The sequence below is a fragment of the Euleptes europaea genome, chromosome 5, assembly GCF_029931775.1.
Source record: "Euleptes europaea isolate rEulEur1 chromosome 5, rEulEur1.hap1, whole genome shotgun sequence".
NCBI classification, from domain to species: domain Eukaryota; kingdom Metazoa; phylum Chordata; class Lepidosauria; order Squamata; family Sphaerodactylidae; genus Euleptes; species Euleptes europaea.
In genome coordinates this window covers 6,040,485-6,060,697 of record NC_079316.1, presented here as the reverse complement: position 1 = coordinate 6,060,697, position 20,213 = coordinate 6,040,485, and positions in this window count along the sequence as shown.

The following is a 20,213-nucleotide window of genomic DNA, read 5'->3' as shown; positions in this document are numbered from 1 at the left end:
AGCTGGCAACCATAGGCCACCGAGGGTCCATCTAGTCCAGCATCCTGTCTTACACAGTGGCCGACCACTGCCTCTGGAGGGCTAACAACATGGCATAGAGGCTGAGGCCTTCCCCTGACGTTGCCTCCTGGCACTGGGATTTAGAGGTTAACTGCATCTGAACATGGAGGTTCCCTTTCATCACCAATGATAGACTTATCTTCCATTAATCTATCTGATCCCCTTTTAAAACGGTCTGTTTGTGCCCATCACTACATCCTTGTCTAATGGACATAAGTCTGACATCAGAAACCACAATATTCAAAAACCAGTGGGAGAACATTTCAACCTTCTGTTGCAGATTTAAGAGTAGCAGTTCTCTTACAAAGGAATTTCAAAGGGAGATTGGAAAGAGAAACTGATAATTACAGTTGATATTCAAACTACAGTCAATGCATTTACCTGGGCTGAATAAAGACCTTGCATTCATGGCTCCTTACCAATGCTGATTTCTCCACACCCATCTCTCCCCTGGACGTCACAGACTCTTCTGCATACCACACCTAATCCCATCACGCCTGCTATTCACATTGACATACTGTTAACATTTACATACTAATGCTTGTCTGAATTCACTCTCCTCTACTTAAAGACAGATGGATTCACATTCTAGCTGTATCTGAAGAAGTGAGCCGTGGCTCACAAAAGCTCAGACCCTGCCAGTGTCAGGAGCTGTGCTGTTCAGGCAGGCTCCTGACTTGAGTTAGGCCCTGTTCTGTTTCTGTGTATATTTGGTTTCGTGTCTTTACGCTGCCCAGATGGTCCCCGTTCACCCCCCTGCACGTCCTTGAGCTTTCAACGGGCAACTCCAGTGTTATGCCTGAGCTCATTCCCTGCTTCCCCTCCCTCCCTCCCTCTACTCCCTGTTTCTCACCAGGCTCTGCTATCTCCCGATTCCCAGGCCGCTAGAGTGCTTTGTGCTTAAAGTTGTGTGCTTTGTAGGTTGAATGGTCATTAGCAGCTTTGAACTTGTGGATTGCTCATGCTGTACCTGCGTACTCCTGAATAAACGTTTACCTGCTTAAGATCTACCTGTCTGAGCAAGTGACTTTTTGGGATTGCTGAGGGCAGCTGAAGAACCTCACAGCCAGAAAATATTTTTGTTAGTCTTGAAGGTGCTACTGGACTCTTGCTCTTTTCTACTACTGCAGACAGACTAACACGGCGACCCACTGGGAATTATCTTCATTTAAAGAGATGTGTTATAAATCATTAACAAGTTCTACTCCCAGACAGAAGTAATCTCCCTGACAGGAAACTTGTTTATTGAAAATCTTAGTACCTTCATGCCCCTTTAAGGTTATTGGAAAGGGTCTGGAGCAGAGCAGTTCTCCCAGAAGACCCCGAGTCAAATCAGCTACTCCTCTCTCTCTCAGTTTGCCTTAGGAAGAGGAGATAACTTTTAAAGTGGCCAAATTTGGGTGGCAAGCAATGAGGACCAGGCGTGCATGGGTCGAACTTAATGGTTGAGCGATTTTATTTTTATATTTATACTAATTCCAAACATGTAATATTTTTAATTAAGCGCTTAACGGCTTTTATGAGTGAGAGATTGTAAGATGTTATAGGGGCTCACACTTGATGCATTTTTATATGTGTTATGTATGTATATCTGGTATGTTTTTATGCTGGTCTTGGACCGTATTAAACTCTCTTTGTAGGAAGAGGGAGATCAGAGACTGGGCGATCATTGGCTCCACCGCTTTTCTGTTTGTGTGCAAAGTGCCGACTTTCAAGGCAAGAGACTAGCAGAGGTGGTCTGCCATCTCCTGCTTCAGCACAGGGACCCTGCTGATAGGGTTGCCAGGTCCCCCTTCTCTAGCAGCGGGAGATTTTGGGGGCGGAGGCTGAGGAGGGCAGGGTTTGAGGAGGGGAGGGGCTTCAATGCCATAGAGTCCAACGACCCTTTTTCTCCAGGGGAACTGATCTCTATCGGCTGGAGTTCAGTTGTATTGGCAGGAGATCTCCTGCTACTACCTGGCAGTTGGCAACCCTACCTGCTGGGCTTCTGATAGCTGACACGACTGGGCCATCCAGTCCAGGACTCCGTTTCCTGTAGGGGAGGATTTGTTTTGAGTAGCAGAGAGGGGCTACATTTGGCAACGATTTAAGACTTGCCCCCCCCCAAACACTCCTGAGAGCTGCATTTCTCCTTGCAAGGCTGGAAAGCTTATTCCCCACTCTCCTGCAATGACTTACTCGTGAGTAGACCGTCCCAGGATCCGGCTGCAAGGCTGTTGCCTGCTGAAGCATCTCTGAAGCCCCTCGAGGTCTCCTTTGCAATTCCCTGGCAAAACCTCCCCTTTCCCCCTCCCCTCCCCCCGGAAAAGAAGACTTTCCTCTTGCCCCCCCCCCTGCTCAGCTGCTCTACCAAACAGCTCCGGCGGTTTAACCACTTCGGTGCTGCAGAGGAGAGAGAGAAAAAGGGGCTGCCTGCTCTTTGCATGAGGATGGGCGGTCGGGTTTCGGTCAGGCTGCCTTCAGAGACGCCCCGTGCAGCTCAGCGGGATTGCTCGGGAGTAACTCCGCACAGCGTGGCGCTTCTGGGGAATCCCTGGCTGTTCGGACAACAGCGCAGCTGAGCTGGGGAAAAAGAAAATTAAAGCAAAGTCAAGCAGGATCACGCTAAGGCAGGGGTCGGCAAACTCATTAGTCAAAATAGCCAAATATCAACAGTACAACGATTGAGATTTCTTTTGAGAGCCAAATTTCTTAAACTATATAAGTAGGTACACTGTTTATTAACTTAATAAACTTTAATTAAAATTTTAAGTCTTAATTAAACTATAGGTACACTGAATAAAACTTGATATCATACTTAACAGTGATCTTATTTATTGATAAAATTAAATTGTAACTCCCTGCCGGGGGGGGGGGGGGGAGACAGCGCACCCGCTCGCCTGCTCTCTCTCTCGCGCGCCGGCTCCGCAACCCAGCTGCCGGCGCGAGCGGGCACGAGAGCAGGGGCTACAAACTAAGTTCGGAGAGCCACACTCAAGGGGCCAAAGAGCCACAGAGACCAGTCCACCTGGAGATAATGGCTGCTTTGGAGGGTGGGCTCTGTGGCATCATGCCCCAACTGAAGTCCCTTCCCCCCGCCCTCCACAGGCTCCACCTCCCAAAATCTCCAGGTATTTCCCAACCCGGAGCTGGCAACCCTAGACCACCAGGGTCCATCTAGACCACCATCCTGTCTTACACGGTGGCCGAACACTCTCTCTGGAGGGCTAACAACAGGGCGTAGAGGCCGAGGCCTTCCCCTGACGTTGCTTCCTGGCACTGGGATTTACAGCTTTACTGCATCTGAACGTGGAGGTTCCCTTTCATCACCAATGATAGACTTAACTTCCATTAATCTATCTGATGCCCTTTTAAAACTGTCTATGCCTGTGGCCACCACTACCTCCCCTGACAGCATCCCACATTTTAACCACCCACTGTGTACTGAAGAATTCCCATTTGTCCAACCTGAATGAAGTCTATCCATTAAGTATAAACAAAGTAGATTTATTGGTTCTTGTAGGTTATCCGGGCTGTGTAACCGTGGTCTTGGAATTTTCTTTCCTGACGTTTCGCCAGCAACTGTGGCAGGCATCTTCAGAGTAGTAACACTGAAGGACAGTGTCTCTCAGTGTCAAGGGTGTAGGAAGAGTAATATATAGTCAGAAGGGGTTGGGTTTGAGCTGAGTATTGTCCTGCAAAAGTAATGTGCTAATCATTGTCCTGTAAGTATCAAGATAATGTGCTAATGAGGGTATGGTATGTTAATATGGAACCATTGTATCCTGAAGTGATCTGTTAATGTGTGTAATCCAAAGCTAATCTGCATGGCTATTGTTGAATGTTGTCTTTGTTAGTCTGGAGGTTTTTTAGAACAGGAAGCCAAGCCTAAAAAACCTCCAGACTAACAAAGACAACATTCAACAATAGCCATACAGATTAGCTTTGGATTACACACATTAACAGATCACTTCAGGATACAATGGTTCCATATTAACATACCATACCCTCACTAGCACATTATCTTGATACTTACAGGACAATAATTAGCACATTACTTTTGCAGGACAATACTCAGCTCAAACCCAACCCCTTCTGACTATATATTACTCTTCCTACACCCTTGACACTGAGAGACACTGTCCTTCAGTGTTACTACTCTGAAGATGCCTGCCACAGTTGCTGGCGAAACGTCAGGAAAGAAAATTCCAAGACCACGGTTACACAGCCCGGATAACCTACAAGAACCAATGAACTCTGACCGTGAAAGCCTTCGACAATAAAGTAGATTTACTCCAAGCTTCTCTGCTTGTAAGTAACTCCAAGCACCATGGAGAAGGTTAACCCTCATTTTTATGAAAACTTCCCTTTTCAGGTATTTTTTGCACTTCTCAATCACTGCAGTCTGCTCTTTAAAACGTCTGGAGCGCTTCCGAAAGGACCACGCTTCCCTCCCCACACACCTTTTTTCACGGCACATTCTTTTTCACCTTTGGGAGCGCTCTAAGGAGAGCCACAGCGGTTTAGTGGTTCAGAGCTGTAAGGGCTCCACTGACATCCCTGCAGCTGCTGTTAGGTGGAAACGAGGTCATTCGGGAGGCCATTAATTCATAAGGTCGCCATGAGTCGGAAGCAACTTGACAGCACTTAACACAACAGAGATTGGCCGTGGAGTCTTTAAATAACTTGTGAAAACGTGCCCTTGGGCATTTTTGGTTTTAAATGAAACTGTTTTTAAGTAGTAATGAACGATGCCTTGAACCACAAAGAAAAGCAGGATATAAAAGTTTTAACAAAACAAATATATAAGGAAGTCCTCAGATTTCCAAACTTGTTCAACACATTTCTTCTAAGAATGCCTCCCCCACATTGAATCCTTACACCTATCTTGCTTCCAAAGGGCTTCCAGGTGTTGCATACAGGGAGGGACCAGGCAGAGGTGCTTGGCCTCTGACTCCACTCCCAGCAATAGAGAATACTCGGAGGAGCAGAGCCTGTCACGGTTTACTCTCCCCAGTAGTGCGGGTGGACTGAGTGTGTAACCAAGGCAGCACTCTACACAAGGAACAGGTCTACTCACCAGAACGAGCTCCTTTGCATCAAGGTCTAGGCTCGGTCCTCCCAGGTTCTGCAGGGATACCAGCAGGGCAGGAGCTGATAGCTGGCACCTAAGCGAGATAATACTGAGCGCAGAGATCTCAGCACAAGCAGCAGAGCTTGCAGTAATTAGCAAAGTTGTTCCCACACTGACTGACTGGCCAGCCTAAGATTTATGGCTGTTCCTCCTCACTCCCTTCCTGGGCCAGCTGTTATGCATCACTCGCTGGTGTTGACTCCTGCAAACACCTACGACCAATTGCCTGCAATCTCGCGCTGCGACGCCTCTCCTGCAAACTGAGCCAAACCTTTGATCTTCGATGGCTAACTGGGCCGGGCGGGTCTGGAGGTGATAACCTTCTCTGTTCCTCTGCTCCTTCCCAATATGTACCACCTTCTTCTGCATCTGTCGTCTTTGCTGGTTCAGATCTATGGTCCGGTCGCCCTGGTAAGACTTCCACCGGTGCATCACCCTGCTCTGCCACTCCTTCCTCCTCTTCTTCCGAGGAGAGTTCAGGCTGACTCACGACACCAGGCCTAGTGTGGATTTGAACCCAGATCCACTCAGTCGTAAGTCAACACTCTGGCTCTTCAACTCAACTGACCCCCATCATGAATGTGGGCAAAGTGGGACTGGTTCAATCCTGGGCATCAATGAGGGCACGAGGCACCCCTCTCCAGCATCTGCAAGAGGATTGCTTTCTTACAGCTTCATACACAATGGGGAAAAAAGGCCTGCCACACTTACATTAATGAAGCCCACCTTGTTAAAAAAAAAAGCCCACCACAAACCACAGAATAGAAAAAAACAAAGTGTGAATTATCTCTCGAGGAGAATGTGGGTGGGGAGGGCAGCTGGGATTGGGAACTAATGTCCCACAGCGTTCACCTAGCAACTCCATGGAGACCTCTTGATTTTCCCCTGCCAACTCCTAGACCTGCTCATCTCCACAATACTGGAATATTGAGAGGGGAGCAGTCTGACCCCTTTGAACGTACTAAGTAGAAGAAGAGTTGGTTTTTCTATGGCGACGTTCTCTACCACTTAAGGGAGAATCCAACTGGCTTACAATCACCTTCCCTTCCCCTCCCCACAACAGACACCCTGTGAGGTGGGTAGGGCTGAGAGAGTGTGACTCGCCCAAAGTCACCCAGCTGGCTTCATGTGTAGGAGTGGTTAAACCAATCTGGTTCACCAGATTAGCATCTGCCGCTCATGTGAAGGAATGGGGAATCTAACCCGGTTCTCAAGATCAGACTCCACCACTCCAAACCACCGCTTTTAACCACGACACCATGCTGGGGTTGCGCCCATGCTGGTGTAGTTGACTTGGGGGGGGGGGGAAATGTTTTCCTTTCAACCCAAATTAACCCTACTGCCAAAACTCTTTGGGCTTCAAGCTGGTGACCCCAAAAAGTGTGCAGCAGGCTGGACTGGGAAGGAATTAGGGTTGCAGGATACCTCCATAGAACTCCTTGTCAGGTAAAAATGTTTGTGAATTGGGGTAGCCAGCTCTCCACACCAGGATTTGTCCATCAGAAGGGAGACTATAGATATCTGCTGTCTTCATCCTGCCTATTACTTCACAGGATTTGGAAAACAGAAATGTTTTTGCCGGCTTTGCAGAAGTCAGAAAGAGTTCAGTTGGCAGATAACTGAAGTATCGAGTTTCACAGAGGAGGGCAACCACTAAAAGGGCCCTTGTTTGAGTTATCATTCGAAGAAGATCCTCATCAGAACCAACTTATGTGGATTCTCGGAAGAACCTGAAGGTCAGATCTCTGCCTCAGACTCTTGTCCCACATGGAACATTTCTGAGGTTCGTCCCCTGCGTGGATTCCTCAATGCAGAAGGAGATAGGAGCTGGTCTTGAATCTCCTTCCGCCCACAGAACCCATCCTTGCTGTCTTCCCTGTGGGATCTATTGGAGGTTTCAATCATGGCTAAATCTCTTTCCACCGTCCCAGCATTGATACCTTTTCTTCCCACGTATGGTAAGGCAGGGGAGTCAAACAGGCAGCCCGCGAAGGCCTTTTTTCTGGACCGCGAGCTGAGGCAGCAAGCCCCCACTCCCTTTATAAGTTTCCTAGGCAAGCGGCAGCCTCGCACTCCCAACCTGTGACCTGGCCCTGTCATTCCCAGGCGCAAGGAGGCCCGTCCGGCCTGGCTGCACCCAGCCACCCCTCCTCGTCTTTCCTGTCTGTCCACTCCACCCACCCCTCATCTTTTTCAGGTGCAGTGAGGCCCGTCCGACCTCTCTGTGCCCACTTGCCCACCTCTCCTCGCCCTTCTCGCCCACCCACCGACCACGCCCTGTCTTTCCCGGCCACAGCGAGGACGGTCCAGCCTCGCTTCAGTTTACTCACCCCTCCCTTGCCTTTCCCACCTCACCCTGTCTTTCCCGGGTGCAGAACCTTTCTGCGCCCACTTGCCCACCCCTCCTCGTCTTTTCCACCCACCTACCCACCTCGCCCTATCTTTCCCGGGTGCAGCACTTTTCTGTGCCCACTTGCCCACCCCTCGTCTTTCCCACCCACCTACCCACCTCGCCCTGTCTTTCCCGGATGCAGCACCTTTCTGCGCCCACTTGCCCACCCCTCCTAGTCTTTCCCACCCACCTACCCACCTCGCCCTGTCTTTCCCGGGTGCAGCACCTTTCTGCGCCCACTTGCCCACCCCTCCTTGTCTTTCCCACCCACCTACCCACCTCGCCCTGTCTTTCCCGGGTGCAGCACCTTTCTGCGTCCACTTGCCCACCCCTCCTCACCTTTCCCACCCACGCACCCACCTCGCCCCATCTTTCCTGGGTGCAGCACCTTTCTGCGCCCACTTGCCCACCCCTCATCTTTCCCACCCACCTACCCACCTCGCCCCGTCTTTCCTTGGTGCAGCACCTTTCTGCGCCCACTTGTTTACCCCTCCTCATCTTTCTCACCCATCTCGCCCTGACTTTTCTGGGTGCAGGGCCTTGCTGCTCCCACTTACTCACCCCTCATCTTTCCTACCCACTCACCCACCTTGCCTTGTTTTTCCTGGGCACAGCGCCTCACAGCACCCACTCGCTCACTCCTCCTCATCTTTCCTGGGTGCCTTGGCTGGTGGCGGCCACCCTGCCAGCCCAGATCTGGACGGGGGTGGTGGGCTGGTGAGCCCGCTACCAGCTCATCAGCCAAGGCAGCCACCACCACCTCATCCAGAGCTGGGCTGGCAAGTCAACTGTGGGCGCACCGTGTAACGAAATGGGTTGCCAATCTCCCGGACAGGTCCTGGCAACCCCAACAGACACGTGCCTCCGCCTTTCCTGACTGAGCGGCAAGCCTGAGTCACCAGTGAAAGGGCTCCTCTTCATCCTGTGAAACCGGCAGACAAGGAACAACGGCCAGGTCAACCCCTCCAGTGAACCAGAGGGAATCCATTTTCCTGTGTGCCCCGTTCCAGCAGAAGCCATCTCACAGGGAGCTGACAAGCACGTAGTCACCGTCAACACCCTCCTCCTCTCGCCTCCTCAGCATGAGTAATGGCCCATCGGGGAACACTGAGATAGCCGCGAAGTACCACTCCCCCAGCTATGCAAAGTGATGCGTCCCAGACAGGATAGAATGGAAACAGGATAGTTTACTCAATTGCCCTCTTGCCTCACCCCGGCAGCTGACCATTAGTCTTTTTGTCACCTGTTTCACAATGGGAACCACCTGGGTAATCTCATTACCCCTCCCCCAGGAAGGGTATATCTGGGGTCCCCACAATCCATACCTTACCTTAGGTCTTCCCCGGGCATCCTTGCCATCCCTCTGTGATTTGGGTTTTGCACAGTCTGATCACGCTCCCCTCCCGCCTCGCTGGCTGAGTCCCCGAGAACTCTTATTCCCCTCCCCGCTTTCCTAGCATTTTAGTTCACGGAACTCAGGACAACTCCGCTCCAAGACAAGTGCAGTATTTCTGTCATCAAGGGCCTGCCACATTGGCAACTGTCTCTCTCTTTTCCTCTTTTAATTCCTAGATCTCTGTGTTGGAGTGTACATGTAATTGGAGTGTTTGTGCACATATTATTTCTAAGTAAACCTTTTAAACTAAATCCATCGACTCCACTTTATTCTTTGAATCACAGATTGGACTCCAGTAGACATAGGTTAGATCCTGTAGGTTGTGCCCAGTGCCGGTTATTGAGCGCTAATTTCCCCATAAATGTTCATAACTGAGCAATTTGGCTAACAACCAGCCAAGGAAGCAACCACCCCCAGTTTAAAATGTAAAAAAATATTAATGCGAGGGACTACAGATCCTAACTTTATAGAAGACAGACATTTGATAGTATTTATTTATTTATTTGGTACACATAGTCGGCCCGACCAAGTAACATTTATGTTATGTCCGGCCCTCCTAACACATGAGTTCGACACACCTGGGGTAAGGCTTCTGTGTAGATGCAAGCTCTGTGTAAATGCAAGTTTACATGACTTCAGCCCCTTCTATCTGACGTTGTCTTTGAGATCTGAAATACACACTGACTTAATCTCTATCCACACTCTGAGCATTCTCCCCTGTGTGGGATCTTAGATGAATTTGAAGAGCACCACTCCGGCTGAATATCTTTCCACATTCTGAGCATTCAAAAGCCTTCTCCCCTGGGTGGGTTCTTAGATGCCGTTGAAGAGAGCCACTTTGATTGAATCTCTTTCCACACTCTGAGCACTCAAAAGGCTTCTCCTGTGTGTGGGTTCTTAGATGCTGTTGAAGATGGCCACTGCGACTGAATCTCTTTCCACACTCTGAGCATTCAAAAGGCTTCTCCCCTGTGTGGGTTCTTAGATGCCCTTGAAGAGAGGGTCTCAGACTGAATCTCTTTCCACACTCTGAGCATTCAAAAGGCTTCTCCCCTGTGTGGGTTCTTAGATGCTGCTGAAGAGAGCCACTGCGACTGAATCTCTTTCCACACTCTAAGCATTGAAAAGGCGTCTCCCCTGTGTGGGTTCTTAGATGCCGTTGAAGAGAGCCACTGCAACTGAATCTCTTTCCACACTCTGAGCATTCAAAAGGCATCTCCCCTGTGTGGGTTCTTAGATGCCGTTGAAGATGGCTACTCAGACTGAATCTCTTTCCACACTCTGAGCACTCAAAAGGCTTCTCCCCTGTGTGGGTTCTTAGATGCCCTTGAAGATGGCCACTGCGACTGAATCTCTTTCCACACTCTAAGCATTCAAAAGGCTTCTCCCCTGTGTGGGTTCTTAGATGCCCTTGAAGAGAGGGTCTCAGACTGAATCTCTTTCCACACTCTGAGCATTCAAAAGGCATCTCCCCTGTGTGGGTTCTTAGATGCCGTTGAAGATGGCTACTCAGACTGAATCTCTTTCCACACTCTGAGCACTCAAAAGGCTTCTCCCCTGTGTGGGTTCTTAGATGCCGTTGAAGAGAGCCACTGCAACTGAATCTCTTTCCACACTCTGAGCATTCAAAAGGCATCTCCCCTGTGTGGGTTCTTAAATGCCGTTGAAGATGGCTACTCAGACTGAATCTCTTTCCACACTCTGAGCACTCAAAAGGCTTCTCCCCTGTGTGGGTTCTTAGATGCCCTTGAAGATGGCCACTGCGACTGAATCTCTTTCCACACTCTAAGCATTCAAAAGGCTTCTCCCCTGTGTGGGTTCTTAGATGCTGTTGAAGATTGCCGTTTAGACTGAATCTCCTTCCACACTCTGAGCACTCAAAAGGCTTCTCCCCTGTGTGGGTTCTTAGATGCTTTTTAAGATCGCCACTGTGACTGAATCTCTTTCCACACTCTGAGCATTCAAAAGGCGTCTCCCCTGTGTGGGTTCTTAGATGCTTTTTAAGATCGCCACTGTGACTGAATCTCTTTCCACACTCTGAGCATTCAAAAGGCTTCTTCCCTGTGTGGGTTCTTAGATGCCGTTGAAGATTGCCACTGCAACTGAATCTTTTTCCACACTCTGAGCATTCAAAAGGCTTTCCCCCTGAGTGCGTTCTTAGATGCTCTTGAAGAGAGCCACTCTGACTGAATCTCTTTCCACACTCTGAGCATTCAAAAGGCATCTCCCCTGTGTGGGTTCCTAGATGCTGTTGAAGATTGCCGTTTAGACTGAATCTCCTTCCACACTCTGAGCATTGAAAAGGTCTCTGCCTTGTGTGTATTTTTTGGTGCACAAGGAGCTGTGATCTGTATCTGAAGTACTTTCCACGCTGTAAGCATTTACGTGCCCTCATTATACTATGCTTTGGGAAGACTGCCTTACTCTTCCTTCCATGAGAGAACATCCTTCCATTCTCTGAGCAGATAAATAGCTGATCACCTGAATGAATCCTTTGGTGTTGAAAAAGGTCTGACTTCTGCAAGAAGCTCTTGCCATCTGAGCAGCTAGAAGGTTTCTCTCCTGCATGTATTCTTTGATGTCTAAGGAGCTCTGCTTTGCAAAGAAAGCTCTTTCCACACTCCAAGCATCCATGGGTCTCCTGTCCTCTGTGCTTATGCAAATGGATATCATATTGGGTTTGATCTGAGAAGTTCATGCCACACTCCAAACACTTACATGCTTCCTCCACCATGGGGATTAGTTCACAGAACTCCCTCCCTTGGCCAGGAATGGATTTATTCCTCTTCTCGACCATGAAACTTCCTTTCTGCTTCTTAGGTCTGTCTTGATTCTTGACATTTCCTTGCAAAGTTTCATTTTTTACTTTATCTGGCAATAGCTGATGCGGTTCTTCATAGCCCTCATTCCACTGATCATCCCCTGTGGAATAAAAAGAGAGAGCCCATTAGCAGACACACAAGGAGGTCTGACATTCCCTTGAAGTTCCATCCATGCTCAAAACATTGCAGTGGCTTTTTCCTGCTGTACACTGAAGTGTACACTAATAGACACTTGAAAAGGACATGAAAGCCTGCTGCATCATAAAGGCTGGGTTTGCAGCCTAACAATTTATACAGCTCCTCACCTGAGTGAATTCTTTCATGTGAAGTAAGGGCTGCTTTCCGACTGAAGGTCTTTCCGCACTCCGCGTCAGCATGTTGTTTTTCTCCTGAGGGAATTTGCATCTTGGAAACATCTCTCGTGTTTTTACTGAAAGTCTTTCCAAAGGCCATATTTTCATTTTCCCTGGAGCGGATTCTCTGGTTAGCACGGAGGCCTTCGTTCCTTCTTGTTTTGGTTGACCTTTCTTTGTGGACTGGAATTTCATGGAAGCCCCCTCCTCTTTGGGACAGAATGAGCTTATCCCTCCTCTTGTCTGTGCAGCTTCCCTCCTGCCTCTGTGGCCCATCTCCAAAGTTTCTTTTGGAGTCTTCATTCTTGGTTTCTTCCAAACAGAACCCCTGGAGTCCCCCAAGCATCTCGACATGTGCTGTTGGAAGAAAGAAAAGAGGTCCAGTCAGCACCTACACAAGAAGCCAAGCCACCCATCAGGCAGTGCTCACTAAGGGGTCTGCATTTCCTTTATCAGACCTCCTTCCTCTCCCAACTGAGCCACTGGTCACACCTTCTGCCCAGCCAGGCCCCCTTCCAGATGAGCAGTTATTATTTTCTGCCTATCCCTCCCCTCTCCATATGTACTTTAAAGGAAAAATGTGGAAAAGAAAATGTTCCCCCACCAGTCACATTTGACTTGTCATGCAACGCTTTTGATTCTCTGCTATTCATGATTAAATACAAGAGAAGGATTAGCTTTTACACCCCACTTTTCTCTACCCTTAAGAGTCTCAAAGCGGCTTACAAATCACATTCCCTTCCCCTCCCCACAACAGGCACCTTGTGAGGTAGATGGGGCTCAGTTCTGAGAGAACTGTGACTGGACCAAGGCCACCCAGCAGGCTTCAGGTGGAGGAGTGGGGAATCGAACCCAGTTCTCCAGATTAGAGTCCTCTGCTCTCAACCATGACACCACACTGGCTCTCCACAAGAAGTGACCATGACATCCAGTCCTGCAATTGCACAGAGGGTTTATTTCTAGTTGTGCTAAAAGCCTTGAAGAGCTGGTTTTAAGCCTCTGCTTGTGGACGGGGTGGGGGTGGGGAAGAACCCAGGACTTCACCAAGTGAACTCCACAGTGTTTTGGAAGAGGTGTCAGTTGATGGAAGGGCAGGTATGGCCGAAAGGCATCTATGAGATATATATAGGAAAGGGCCTTTGGCCTTCTCCAGCTTGGCTGTCAGAATCAGAATCAGATAACCTTTATTGGCATAATATTGTTGGTCACAAGGTCAGAGATAAACAGATAGTACATATCTAGATTAAAATTAAGTTTTTGAATCTTAACCATAAGAACCTCTGCCAAAAACTCCGCCACCTTCACCGTAACATTAGTTGCAATGTCGTTCAGCAAGAATTGGCAAGTGGATGTTCTATAAGGGGCCATCTGTTTGTTGATTAAGGGTAATATAATTTTTTTTACAGGGTTCTTCATGTAAATGACAACCTAAGATAATGTGTTGTAGGGTGTCTGGCTGGCCAGTTCCGCATGGACATACCCTCTTTTTAAAGGGAGCCTTAGTAAATCTCCTGTATAAAACTTTAGATGAGAAGGAATTGAGTCGAGCTAGCATAAATGCTCTCCACTGAAGAGGTTCCTCAAGTGTACTAAAATATTGCTGCGTCTTTCTGGGTAATATTTACAAACCCATTTTAAGTGAGGAACATACTGGCGGAGTAAGCGGGCATTTTTTCTGATATTCGTGATCTAAGAGTCGTCTGATTATATAAAAGGCTGCTTTTTCCTCTAGCATTACTAACTCATCCAGGTTAATTCCGATTTGATTAAGTTTGGCTAGAATTGCCGAGAACCAGCTGGCCCTATATGAATCCTTTAGAAAATGGAACATTAGATCTTTCAAGTTGGCTCTAAAGTGGATTTTAATCCAGTATTTAACAGTCAATATCCAGGCTTTTGTCTCTATTAAATTGTGGCCTATTTCCAGAAAGATGGCTGAATATGAGTCACATTTTGGGATTCCTAATTTTTCTCTTATAAAATTCGCCTGAAGGCGCTCCACATTGCTGTTAAAGGCCCTTATCCAAATTGGAATACCATAGAGTATTTGGCTACATGTTTTGAGGTGGAAAATATTAATAGCCGTGGTAACGTTCTGATTGCCCTTGGAAAACAGAAGTGTTTTAATTATTTTCTGTGCCCTGTCCAAGATAGACGATAATTGAACGTGATGCCTAAATATTTGTAGTTTTTAACTTGTTCTATTGGGGTGCTATCAATATTCCATTTCACCAGATGGTTTGGCTGTCCTTAAGTAATGCCCCCAACCTTTTCCTGGAATATCCAATATTTAAGGATACAGCTGTCCCTCAAAAACTGCAGCTGCTCTCAGCCCCGGAAAGAGCTTCTGAGCCGCCCAGATTTCAGGCTCAGAAGGCCTCCCTCCCTCCCCTCCTTTCTCAGCAGGCTTTATGGCTTTACCAAATCACAAGTTGGTGAGAAGTGAAGCAGAAATCCTCCAGGGCGATTCCTTGCTTGTTCCCTTGACATAACCATGAAGGATACTCACTTGCAGCCAGCTCATCTGGGAAGGAAGTACTCTCTTGAGAGCCTCTTGAGAATCTCTCCAGTCTTTGTTCACATCCAAGGCCTATCTCTATCTCCTCCATAGCCTCTCTTACAATCCTGGCTCCTTTGGAACACACAGAAAGAAAGTGATTGTTCTTACATGGGGAAGGAAAGAAACCCAGAGAAGGGGAATCTTTTTTCTGGAAGAATGGAAGCTTGGTCAAGATTAAAGCCCACAATTCTACCAGTGTAAGGGTGTGTGTGTGTGTTAATCCATTCCAGATCACAGTCAGAGGTGATGATTGTAACCCCTTCTGGGGGACAAGTGTGTAGTAATGGTTGGCAAATGAGCAACCCTTCCAGAGTATTCCTGAGGGCCTCTCAGTCCCGCCTTGACCTCAGGCCAGGACACCTTCTCTGGCTTGAGTGATGGCCACAACACTGGCCTCAGTTGCCCCTGGGCCAGCCAGGCAGCTTGGATCACTCTACCCACCCATGCTGAATGTTGCTTTCGTTTTCACACCACCACCTTGAGGCTCCCAGCGGGAAACAAGTGGCTGGGCTGCCCTCAAAACAATACATTGCTGTTCAAGAATTTGGTTCTTGCATCATCTCAATAGCAGCCATTTGCACGTGCAGCATCTACAAAAGAGCCTTACCCAGAGAGGCCACGTTCCCATAGTTCTCCAGCATGACTTCCTTGCAAAGAGCTCTTTGGCCCGGATCCAGCAGGGCCCACTCTGCCTCGGTGAAATGCACGGCCACCTCCTCAAAGGAAACCGGAGACTGAAAGAAAAAGCAGATTCCCTCGTCAGAGATCAAGCCAGGCACAGATGGCGCTCTGGAAGGGGGCATTCTGGGAGGGTGAAGGATGGAGAGCTTGGCATGGGTAAAGGGAGTGGTGTTCAGGGCCTCTCTCACTTGGACACCAGAGCAGCAACTGCAGGAGCAACCCCACCTCACCCCCGACAAAGGAAATAAGACACAGGTGTCCCTTGCTTAGGTCCCCTACCTGGACCAGAGGTGGAGCCGCTTCTACACCTCCGCAAAGACAATGGCTTAACAGCATCTCTCCACTGCCTACGAGGGAGACAAGAGAGGAAGGAAGAACGTTAGTCTAGAGTTCCTATTTCATTTACATGTTTGAATCCTGCTTTCCACACACCCATTTCCAGTGTGGATGTATTTTGTGTGTGTGTTCAACTCACAGCTGACTATTGGCGGCCCCATAGAATTTTCATGGCTTCTGGTTGCCCATCCAGATACTAACCAGGGCAGACCTTGCTTAGCACCTGAGATCTGACGAGATCAAGCTAGCCTGGGGCTATTCAGGTCAGGACTTGTATTATGTACACTCAAGAACATTCACAATGCTCTTAACTGCTGCTGATACTTTTCAGACTTCTGTGAGACTTGACATTTGCCCTGTGAACTCTGGAGCTCAAAAACGTGACAGCAATCCTGCTGGATCAGACCAAACACCCAGACATGCCATTCTCCCAATGAGTCTGGGCTGGTGGGAGAAAATGAAATTGCATGACACATCTCCATCATGTCTGTCCAAAAACCCAGAGGTGACTTTAGAGCAAAATCAGCGGGTTCCCAGAGCGTCGGCGTCCCTGTTTAAAGCTAGACTTGACTTTAGCATGACATCATGTCCACCCCAAGCAGCCCACACCTTGGCATCCTCAGTCCAGCATACAGTTTCCCACATTGGCCCACCAAATGTCCCTGGAAAGCCTCTAAGCCAAACTATTGGCCCCGAGCAATGGGTTTGCAGAGGTATACTGTCCCAGAACACTTAGGGTTCCATCCATTCATTCATTCATTCATTCATTCACCATGGCTACTCAGATTTGTCTAACTTTCCTTTTTTGAGATGCCTGGAGTCTCTCTAATGGAAGGAAGGAGAGAGATGGATATTTTAATTTATGTGAATAAAAATACAATTGCTTTCCATGAATCTGTCTAATCCCCCTTCAAGTGAGTGACCAGCACTACCTCCTGTGGTACCAAGTCCCACAAGCTCACTATGTGTTGTGTCCAGACCCATTTCCTTTTTCTGCCCCACAGTTTCACCATGTGCCTCAATCCCATCCAGCCACAAAGCACCTTTACCATGTGAGACAGCATCTTGGGTACACTCCTGGGTACACTCCTGGGCCTCATCCTGTTGCCCTTCCTCCAACAGAGCTCCTTCTGCCTCAGAAAACTTCACTTCCATCTTCAGGGATGGTCCCCACATCTGAAAAAACAGCAAGGGAGACAAGTAAGAATCGTCACCCCTGCATCGACCTACAGAGCTGCTTCAAGCACAGGGGCCACAATCAGGGTTGGTTGTTTTCCCATCCAAGTGAATTCTCTAGAGGTATCAATCTCTAGCAGAGAAGCCCGATGATAAGGTCTTTGCTCGAAGGGGGTGAAGGAAACCCCCTCACCTGCTCTGCCTGCCTCTTCTCCTCTGCCTGACTCAGGAGGAAACCTTCGGCCAGGGCCACCGCCTGGGAACTGGTCTTCGGCCCGCATCCTCTGACCCAGCACTGCATTTCCTGGGGCAGGATGGTCAGGAAATGCTCCAGGATCACCAGGTCTAGCATCTGCTTCTTGGAGTGCCTCTCCGGCTTCAGCCACTGCTTGCAAAGTCCATGAAGCTGGCTGCAAACTGCTCGGGGCCCATCGGCCTCATGATAAAGGAACTGCCGAAAATGTTGACTATCTGCTGTCTTTATTTCCTCAGCCAGGTTCTCTGGCACAGCTCTTTCCCAGAATTCAACACCACTCTCTACTTGGATGGGATGGGGACCTTCCCTTGGCCTCTTGCCAATTCCAGATCCTTCTGGGTCCTGCTGTTCCATCTCCTTCCCCTTCCCTTGGGTGGCCTCTGACTGTGCAAAGATGCCCTTACTCTTGTGGCTATGAAGAGAAAGAGAAAAAATTACCTAAAGGGGAGAAAGAGACCAAAAGATAGCACATCTACATCATCTACCCTCCTTAGAATCATAGAATCATAGAGTTGGAAGGGACCACCAGGGCCATCAAGTCCAACCCCCTGCACAATGCAGGAAATTCATAACTACCTCCCCCCTCCACACCCCTAGTGACCAGAAGATGGCCAAGATGCCCTCCCTCTCATCATCTGCCTAAGGTCACAGAATCAGCATTGCTGACAGATGGCCATCTAACCGCTTCTTAAAAACCTCCAGGGAAGGAGAGCTTACCACCTCCCAAGGAAGCCTGTTCCACTGAGGAACCGCTCTGTTAGAAAATTCTTCCTAATGTCTAGACGGAAACTCTTTTGATTTAATTTCAACCCCTTGGTTCTGGTCCGACCTTCTTGAGCAACAGAAAACAACTCGGCACCCTCCTCTATATGACAGCCCTTCAAGTACTTGAACATGGTTATCATATCCCCTCTCAGTCTTCTCCTCTTCAAGCTAAACATACCCAGCTCTTTCAACCTTTCCTCAGAGGACTTTGTCTCCAGACCTCTCACCATCTTTGTTGCCCCTCTCTGGAAACGTTCCAGCTTGTCTACATCTTTCTTAAATTGTGGTGCCCAAAACTGAACACAGTACTCTAGTTGAGGTCTAACCAGAGCAGAGTAAAGCGATACCATCACTTTGCGTGATCTGGACACTATACTTCTGTTGATGCAGCCCAAGACTGCATTTGCCTTTTTAGTTACAGCATCACACTGCTGACTCATGTTCAGTGTTTGGTCTACTAAGACCCCAAGATCCTTTTCACACACACTACTGCTCAAACAAGTCTCCCCCATCCTATAATTATGCATTTGATTTTTCCTACCTAAATGCAGCACTTTACATTTGTCTTTGTTGAAGTGCATTTCATTAGTTCTAGCCCATTTCTCCAGCCTGTCAAGATCATCCTGCATCTTGGCTCTGTCTTCTACCGCATTTGCTACCCCTCCCAATTTAGTATCATCTGCAAATTTAATAAGCATCCCCTCTATTCCTTCATCCAAATCATTTATAAAGATGTTGAACAACACAGGGCCCAGCACAGATCCCTGAGGAACTCCACTAGTCACTTCTCTCTGTGGACGAGGAACCATTAACTAGCACTCTTTGGGTACGATCTGTCAACCAGTGGCAGATCCATCTAACAATAATGGGATCTAACCCACATTTTCCCAATTTGTCAACTAGAATACTATGTGGAACCTTATCAAAAGCCTTACTGAAATCTAGATAAACTATGTCTACAGCATTCCCCTGATCCAGCAAGGTAGTAACTTTCTCAAAAAAGGAGATAAGATTAGTCTGACATGACTTATTCTTGAGAAACCCTTGCTGGCTCTTAGTGATCAGATCCATCCTTTCTAAATGCTCAAGGACGGACTGTTTGATGATTTGCTCGAACACTTTTCCTGGTATAGAAGTCAAGCTGATGGGTCGGTAGTTACCTGGATCCTCCTTTTTCCCTTCTTGAAGATGGGGACAACATTTGCCTGCCTCCAATCTTCTGACACCTCACCTGTTTGCCAAGACTTTTCAAAACTAATGGACAGAGGTTCCGAAATTACATCTGCAAGTTCTTTGAGTACCCTTGGGTGCAATTCATCTGGCCCAGAGGATTTTGTTTCATTTAAAGAAACCAGGTGTTTGTGCACTACCCCAATGCCAATTTTAGGCTGCAAATCCCTTCCCTCATCACAGGTTCTGTTTATGCCATGTTGAGCACCACTTCCCTCATGAGAAAAGACTGAGGAAAAGTAGGAATTGAGGAGTTCTGCCCTCTCTTCATCTCCTGTTACAATTTCACTTTCTGGTCCATGCAATGGGCTTATCTTGTCCTTGTTCTTACTCTGTACTTAGGAAAAGAACCCTTTTTTGTTGCGTTTAGTATCTCTCGCTAGCCTCATACTGAGCTTTAGCTTTCCTAACACTCTCCCTACAAGCACTAGTTATTTGCTTATACTCCTCCTTGGTTTTAAGGCCCTCCTTCCACTTCCTAAATGAGTCTTTTTTATTTCTCAGCTCTTTAAAAAGCTGTTTATGGAGCCACCCTGGCCTCTTCAGGCTCCTCCCATTTTTCCTTCTCATAGGAATGGTTTGGGATTGCGCCTTCAGTATTTTATTTTTAAGAAACGCCCACCCTCCTTGAACTCCCTTCTCCTTAAGTATTTCTGACCATGGGATTCTACCTAGCATAAGTTTAAGTTTGTTAAAATTTGCTCTTTTGATGTCCAACCTACATGTCTGACTACATACAGGTTTTCCTCTCCCCAAGATTGTAAATTCCAAGAGTACGTGGTCACTACTACCCAGGGTGCCTACTACTTTAACCTCATCGTCTAGTTCTTCCCTGTTGGTGAGAATCAAGTCTAAGATAGCAGACCCCCTTGTTTCCCTGTCCACCTTCTGGAATAGGAAGATGTCAGCAAGACAAGTCAGGAATTTATTGGATCTTGCATTTTTAGCAGCGTTGGACTTCCAACAGATATCCGGGTAATTAAAATCTCCCATGACCACCATGTTCCGTGTCTTTGAGAACTGTATGATCTGGTTTAGGAGCATCCCATCCAAGTCCTCTGCCTGGTTTGGCG